This window comes from Protopterus annectens, chromosome 2.part0 (genome assembly GCF_019279795.1).
Source record: "Protopterus annectens isolate FY-2018-M chromosome 2.part0, PAN1.0, whole genome shotgun sequence".
In the NCBI taxonomy this organism is placed as follows: domain Eukaryota; kingdom Metazoa; phylum Chordata; order Ceratodontiformes; family Protopteridae; genus Protopterus; species Protopterus annectens.
The window spans coordinates 1,688,113,420-1,688,120,977 of record NC_056728.1 but is presented as its reverse complement, the minus strand read 5'-3'; positions in this window follow the sequence as shown (position 1 = coordinate 1,688,120,977).

The following is a 7,558-nucleotide window of genomic DNA, read 5'->3' as shown; positions in this document are numbered from 1 at the left end:
TTCCCCAAGTAAATGAAAGCAGCAGCACAACAGCAGTTCATCCTAAAGACAGAAATATAGACATACAGATGACAACAGGCATGCCTGAGTAAGACATATCCCCCAAATCCCAAGTGCATCAATAAAATAGTGTTATCACTGCTGTACTACCCCTTATACATGACATGCCCATAGCAAAACCTACTGGTTTCCTAGTTATGGCTGAATTGTGTCAGGTGTAAACATGACAACCTTGGCAATTAAAGACTACCTAACTAACAGCCCAGAAGCAACCACTGTAGAAGGGAACATGGACACATAGGGAGGAAAAGTACATACGGGACACACAGGAGTATAAACCCACCTCACTATCCACAGCAGATGATAGACTACTGAAGCAGCATGTGTGTAATGTGGGAGTTGCCAAACCTATCCTATGGTTGTTGCAGATGGGGTACACAGATATGCAGAGGCATATAGGCAGAAAAGGATGCTGCACAGGGGAACATCCCTAAGTAATGTCTGTCTCTGAAACTGAGACTTGGCACCACACCTTGATTGGTAAGCATCAATAGCTGGAAGTTAAAGGGGGCCTGTGCAGTAAATGCAGAACCACTGGTGCAAGCAAGCTGGATAAACTCCTACTGGACTACATTCAGTAATCAGTTCCATGGCTGTGTGAACTGAATGTAGGGAATCCCTAGAAGAAAAGGTAGTAGGAGCAGGGTGGTGTGTACACTGCTACAAAGGGCCATTGTGGCAGACAGTGCTTATTCAGAAGGGTACAACACAAGGTGGTGTACAGCAACATAACCACAGTCTGGTACTGGCCTATACCTAAGTAGTGTCTAAGTACTGTTCCCTGCTACACTAGATGTGATGGATACTGACAGGCCATCTACAAGTAGTGTTGACATGATGGAATCTGTATACGAGTACAGCCCAGGTCAGCTTGGCAACAGATATTGGACAGTGCCCAGCCACCGAGGCAAACCAATGCTGGTAGTGGAGGGATACCTATACCATTTAGAGCATGAAGTGCTCTCTAAATGGTACTGGGCATGTATTGAGAGGAGAATAAAGGCCTGCAGAGGCCGTGCTATCACTGTTCACCAGGATGAGGGGGAAGAACTGCGGAAATCACTTCCACACCAGCATGGCCCAGATGCAACTACTGCTCAAGTGGCTGTGCTGTGAGCAGAACTATGGCAAAAGATGGTAAACAGCAATGATCTGCCTAGTCTGGTAATGCAGAGTGTCCTTGGCACAGCGGATGACAATGAACTACAAGAGATGCCTTGCCTTGCCACCCTGCACCGTAGCATCATCAGGATACAGCAGAGGGCACGGGCATCTATGTCCACACCTCCAGCAACACTTACAGATATTGATGAAAGCCAGTACCCACTCCGTAGTGGCAGCTTTATCCTACACAGAAAGTCAGATATGGATAGGAAAGATTCCTTGGTTCTGCTAACTACAGCACAAAATCTGGCAGATTTGTGCAGGTTGGACATCATACCTGGGGATGGCACCTTCCCAACATGAGCTGATATTTGCTGTCAACTGTATACTTTACATGGATCTACTGTCACCCCCACCTCAGCAAGGACTGTCCCCCTGGTGCATTGTCAAATGACATGGAAATTGGAGTCTGCATACAACTATATGCGGAAAATACTTAAGGGTATGGCTGCAGATCAGGGGTGCACCTTAACTCTACAATACATTATGACTGATTTGTAGAAGGCAGCAATCCGTGCCAGTCAAAAGGCATTCCCTTCGAGTATTCTGAAGGGGTGCCTATTCCATTTTGCACAGATCATTTGGTGCCAAATCCAGCATCACCACATTGTGGCCCTGTATGATACGGAGACCGCATTCTCAATAGCCATCTGCAAGCTGATTGCATTGGCATTCCTACAAAAGGATGATGTTGTCCTCGCATTTATGAACATTGTGGCTACCTTACCTGACTGTGCTAAGCCTACAGGCATATTCTGGACCATCATTATGTGCGTGGCTGACCAAGGAAATATGCATCACAATATTCAGCACACCAACAGCTGCCATCTTCCTACCCTTTGAAGTTCTGGAATGTGTGTGATGTCTCTGACATGGAATTCCCACGGACCAATAACCAGATAGAGGCATGGCATCATCGACTGAAATTATTACTTGGATGCCCTACAGTGCAGCTTTCTGACCTTTTTTCTGTTCTGCAACAGGAACAGTACCTGACAGATAACTGAAGGGAGTCACTTTTGAGGGGGATGCCTGTGACACCATGTAGGAATGCTATTGTTGTAAGGGAGCATCGCCTAAAACACATCTTACAACATAAGTATGACTACAGTAATGTGCAGTATTTCCTATGTGCTCTAGCACATTTCTACAAGTTGTGAATATATTTGGTTCTAGTACACACCAAGCACTACACGCGTCACTTTATATGTTGTGTTAATAAAGGCTTTGCCCACAGTACACAGATTTCACAGTACCACTTTCATGCCCCCTTAGCATCCAGTGACAACCACCTGTACTATTGACAGTGACCCATTTCAGCTTCTGGGTGGGTGGAGGGTGTAATGCTATGGGGGTTTGCATCTGCCACCTATGGTTAGGGTGCAGGGGGATCTTTTATTCCTAAACAGAATTGTCCACAGGCATTTGTCACTGCTGCTAAACTGCCAACCTGCCATGTGTCCACATCCAGCTGTCTCACAGGGGGATATCACACCACCTAGGTGCCTGAATCCATGCTGCTTGTCTCACCACAGCAAAAGCTAGATTATGTCTCTCTTTGTATGTGTGGATGTGTGAGATATATATTCTGGCATAAATCTTTCCTGTCAGGTTGCAAAGTGCTGCTGTGAGAGTTCCAAAGAAACCAGATGATGGTTAGATGATGACATCACCTCTGGTACAATACACAGAGCTTTGCTAACATCTGTGGCAGCATCTGAAAGCTATAACACAATTTCAAACTTTCTACCCATCCAGGGTTTTCTGCTAAAATTACACATTTGATCAGTTACAAAAATACAACCTAATATACATGCATACATTCTTTCTGTCCAGCAGGAACTACTGTTGATGCATGTTTAACACAAGTAACTTTACAAATACATTTAGTCAAATAAGATAAAATTCTTTACAAAATTCCAGCTGGCTATGCTGGCATGCATACACATGTACTGCCCTACTCTCCCTGGCACAGCTGGCACTACCTCATAACATCACATCTCTCCCCCCTTTGAAAACTCTAGTTAGTTTTTCAAGTGACACTGAAAAAGCATTACTTTGGAGAAATGGACCTGTCTGGGAACACAACCTATACCCTGTCTTCATTGCCCATCTGCATTGGCATTGCTGACCTCACTACAGTGCTACACTGTCATGTCATATGCCTACAACCCCAGGCTCCACCTTAATAACTTGGTATTTTGCTGGCTGGCTCAATGTAGACATGTTAACAGATTGTGGCCTGTAACCACAGTGAATTTCCTTCCATACAGATAGGGCTGAAGTTTCTGCAGAGCCCATACTATGGTTAGATATTCTTTTTCTACAGCTGCATAACATTCCTCCCTGGGTTGGGGACTACGGCTCAGATATACAACTGGGTGTTCTTCTCCCCTTAAGAAAACTTGACTGAGTACAGCCCCCACACAAGGTTTGAAGCATCCATCTGCCCAACAGGTTCTTTGCTGTAATCTGGACTGGCTAACACAGGGGTCCCTCGCAAAGTCCACTTAAGCTTTTGAATGCCTGCAACTTATTGTGTCTGACAGGAATGAGCATTATAACCTGCTGTCCCACAACACACTCTCAAGCTCGAGCATTCCTGTCATACCAGACGTTTTCTGCTGTTAGGCTCCTGCCATGTTCTTCTGGGTCAAGCCCATTAGCTCCCTAAGCCTTGTCTTGAGGTTTATGACATATGCCACAACAGACTCCATGTGGGATTCACACTCACCATCCCACTTATCATGAATCAGATCTAAAGGCCTCCTCACCCTATGCCCATACAGCAACACAAAGGGTGAAAAACCTGTGGATTCCTGGGGTACCTCTTTGTATGCAAACAGTAGATGGGGCAAATATTTGTCTCACTCTCTCAAACTGGTCTGCAAATGCCAGTAGAATGGTCTTTAGTGTAGAGTTTTACCTCTCCACAAGACCATTAGACTGGGGGTAGTAGGGGTGTTTTTAGGTGCTTCACCCCACATCACTTCCACAAACAAGAAAGCAGGTCTGTCATGAAATTGGCACCTCTGTCAGTCAGTATTTCTCTCGGGAAACCTACCCTGCTGAAAATCTCTAACAAAGCATTTGCCACCTTCACTGCCTCGATAGAGGACAGAGCCACTGCCTCAGGGCATCTAGTAGCATAATCTACTACTACCAGGATATACTTCTCTGTGGAACTTGGGGTACACAGAGGCCCCACAATATCCATACTACCCTGTGAAATGGCTCCTCAGTCACAGGCAAAGGCATCAAAGGAGCCTTGAACTTGTCTCCTGCCTTGCTTACTTTTTGGCACTACTCACAGGTCCTGCAGTTCCCTGTCACATCCCTTGCAATCCCAAGCTAATAAAAGTTCTGCATAATATGTCTCTTGGTATGCTTTATACCCATATGATGTGCAAAAGAAATGTCATGGGCTATGGCTAGACGTGCCAGACAGTAATCTCTGGGTACTACCAACAGTTGTATTATCTCACCCTCTAGCCCTCCCTCAGGGGTCCACTCTTTACACGTAACTTTTTGTTCCAGAATAGTCTACCCTTTTCCTTGAGAATCAGGTGCCTCTTTAGCTACCTCCCCCAAGCCTCATAATGTAAGTTGCAAAAGCTGAGCCTGTCTCAATTCTACCTTTGTGACCCTACCTAGCTCCCTTTCCACCAGAAAGGTCTCTTCTGACAGTGGTGCCACACTGTCAGCCTGGGTACTACCATTCACCTCTGTCCTTGCAGTCATCCTGTCCATGGCAGCATCAGTACCTACCAGCATCTGTGGATCACCTTCAAGTTCATTGCTACAGGGTAGCTCCCTCCCTGAAATAGTCACATTACCAGCCCCAGCTTCAGGTGTGGGGTCTATCTGGGTCTCCCAAGGCTACCAGACCCACATCCCTGTCTCCAAGACTGACTGTGTGTAACTGTTTGCACACAAGGTATTGCATTAGCAAAATCATTCCCTCTCTACTTCTCTATGCTCCTCCCATACTAATTAACCTAAGTAAAGGAGATTTAAACAAATTAACCAGCTGTTATAACAAAATAGCAAAATTTGCTACTGACTCAGCTTTCAGGACCCACCATTGTGTAGCTCTCAGACACATATCCTGGCTGGATGTATCAAATTTACTAACCTATAACTAACTTACAATTGCTCACCAGATCCTATACCACCCTGAAAAAACAGCTGTTCTACAAGGCCTTCTAAATCACTACACTAACAATCATCTACTAAGATTCTCCAAGAAAATTCTAGTTGAAATCAGCAAAAGTGGGAATTGTTCAGGTGACTCCCTCTACTCTAGTACCATAGCAAAAATATGGAACACCCTCCCTCTAGAAATCCAGATCATAGACAGTAAATGTAATTTTAAAGACATTCTTTGGACCTACTTAACCAGCTCTTGGAAGTGTACCTGCTCAGACTCATGATGCACCAAACCTCATATGGGTCACCGTATACCTCACATAGGCTGCTACATATATTCTGTATGCAATACACTCAGATGCTTCTTTAGTCTAATTGTCAAGTGTTTCGCTTGATTTTACATCATACCTTAAGGTAGTGAAGGATTTATTACCTCTTAAATATGTTGTCCTTAAATTTTCTTTTGTAAAAATGTTCTTATACATACTTTGCATGTTTAATTTTAAAAATATTTAAAATAGTATGTTTCTGTTATATTAAACTTGTACTGTATTGTTTACCAATCTTGTACTGTAATAAGTATGTTTTAGTTTATTAATCTTGTTCTGTATGGAGCTTTTCTCTCTGGGCCTCTGCTGAAAATGGGCAAGTTGCCCAGTTGGACTCTCCTGGTAAACAAATGTAAAATAACATAAATAAATAAATCAATCTGCAGAGATATCCTCAGACACACCTACCTGCTTGCTTCCTTTCCACCCTCCCAGTCAAGGTGAACCCTGGCCAAAGGTATTTGGAATGGAGTCCCTCCTAAAGCTCTGAGTGGTGTGGCCTGCCCAGGCAAGTCTGGTCCTCTTTAACCACTGCAGGCTTCAAAATGGTTATGTCAGAGCCTGTGTCTCTCTTAGCAGTGGCCTGTTTTCCATCCACTAAGATAGGATACAAACTTTGGTTATCATTTGGTACCCCTGTTGTCTCCAGACAACTTACCACTAGCAACCTGTTATTCCCATTTGCTGGCTCCCCCAACTTTTGTTCCCCACTTTGCTTCTGTGGACATCTACATGATACATGGCCCCACTGGTTACATTTTAAACATCTAACCCGTGATCCTGGCCATGTTCCTGAACTAGTGGCTTCCCCTGTTACTGGTGGACTCTGTTCAGCACTGGGTATCCCATTCTTGTGCAGTGATGCTCTGCTTGCTAAGTAGAGATCCCCTTTTTTCCCCAGCTTTTCTGCAGAGTTACACTTCTGGTCTGCCAGCCAGATTCTCATGTTCTCATGCAAAGTGGCTTGTTCCCTCACCAAAAGGTCTGCCAGTCCTTCAAAAGTGGTGACCTGGCATCCACTCTCCCACCTATGAAAATAAGTGCTTCACTCATCAATATAATCACATACTTTCATCTACCTTGTGTCTGCTCATGAAACTTTTTTCTGTAAGCTTCAGATGTTAACGTAAAGCATCCTAATAAACATTGTTTGACTTTATTATAATTTAAATAATCAGTAGCAGACATTTTAGAAACAGCAGTTACAGCTTTACTATGGAGTATGGGTCATTAGGAGCCATATCCACAGCCCCTGGAAATTATACTGTTTACATAGTCTTTCAAATATATGAATAGAACTATCAAAATCATTAGCCTCTGTAAACTGTGGAAAACATTTACTGACATTTATTGCTTCTTGTGTTCAGTTATTCCATTCCCCATTACCTCCATGACCCTAGCAAAGAGTCACCATCTCCCTCTCATGTTGACACTGTTTCTTATTTTCTTCAGCTTCCAAATGCCACAGTCCCTCCATTTTTTCAGCCTCCAAATGCCTAAATCTCTGCTGATTCTATTTCCAAACATTTGGAATCTGGTTCAAGTCTCTTTAACTCCAGACAGATTTTTAAGTTCTCTGAGGAAAAGCTGAACTGTCCTTTTTCTAAAGGCTGCACATCGCCATCATCAGTCTGGTTGTCCTCCTGGTTTCTGGTTTGGGCTACAGCTGTGACTAAGGTTGAAATCATTTCCTCTTTAGTCAGGTTGGCATGCACCAGTCCTCTGGTTTCACACACCTTGGCCAACTGGTTCTTTGTCAGCTTGCCATAATCCTATCCTGACATATTTGCCTGCTTTCTCTGACTCAACTAATAAATAAATTAAATTAAATAAATAAATAAATCTGTCATGAAAAT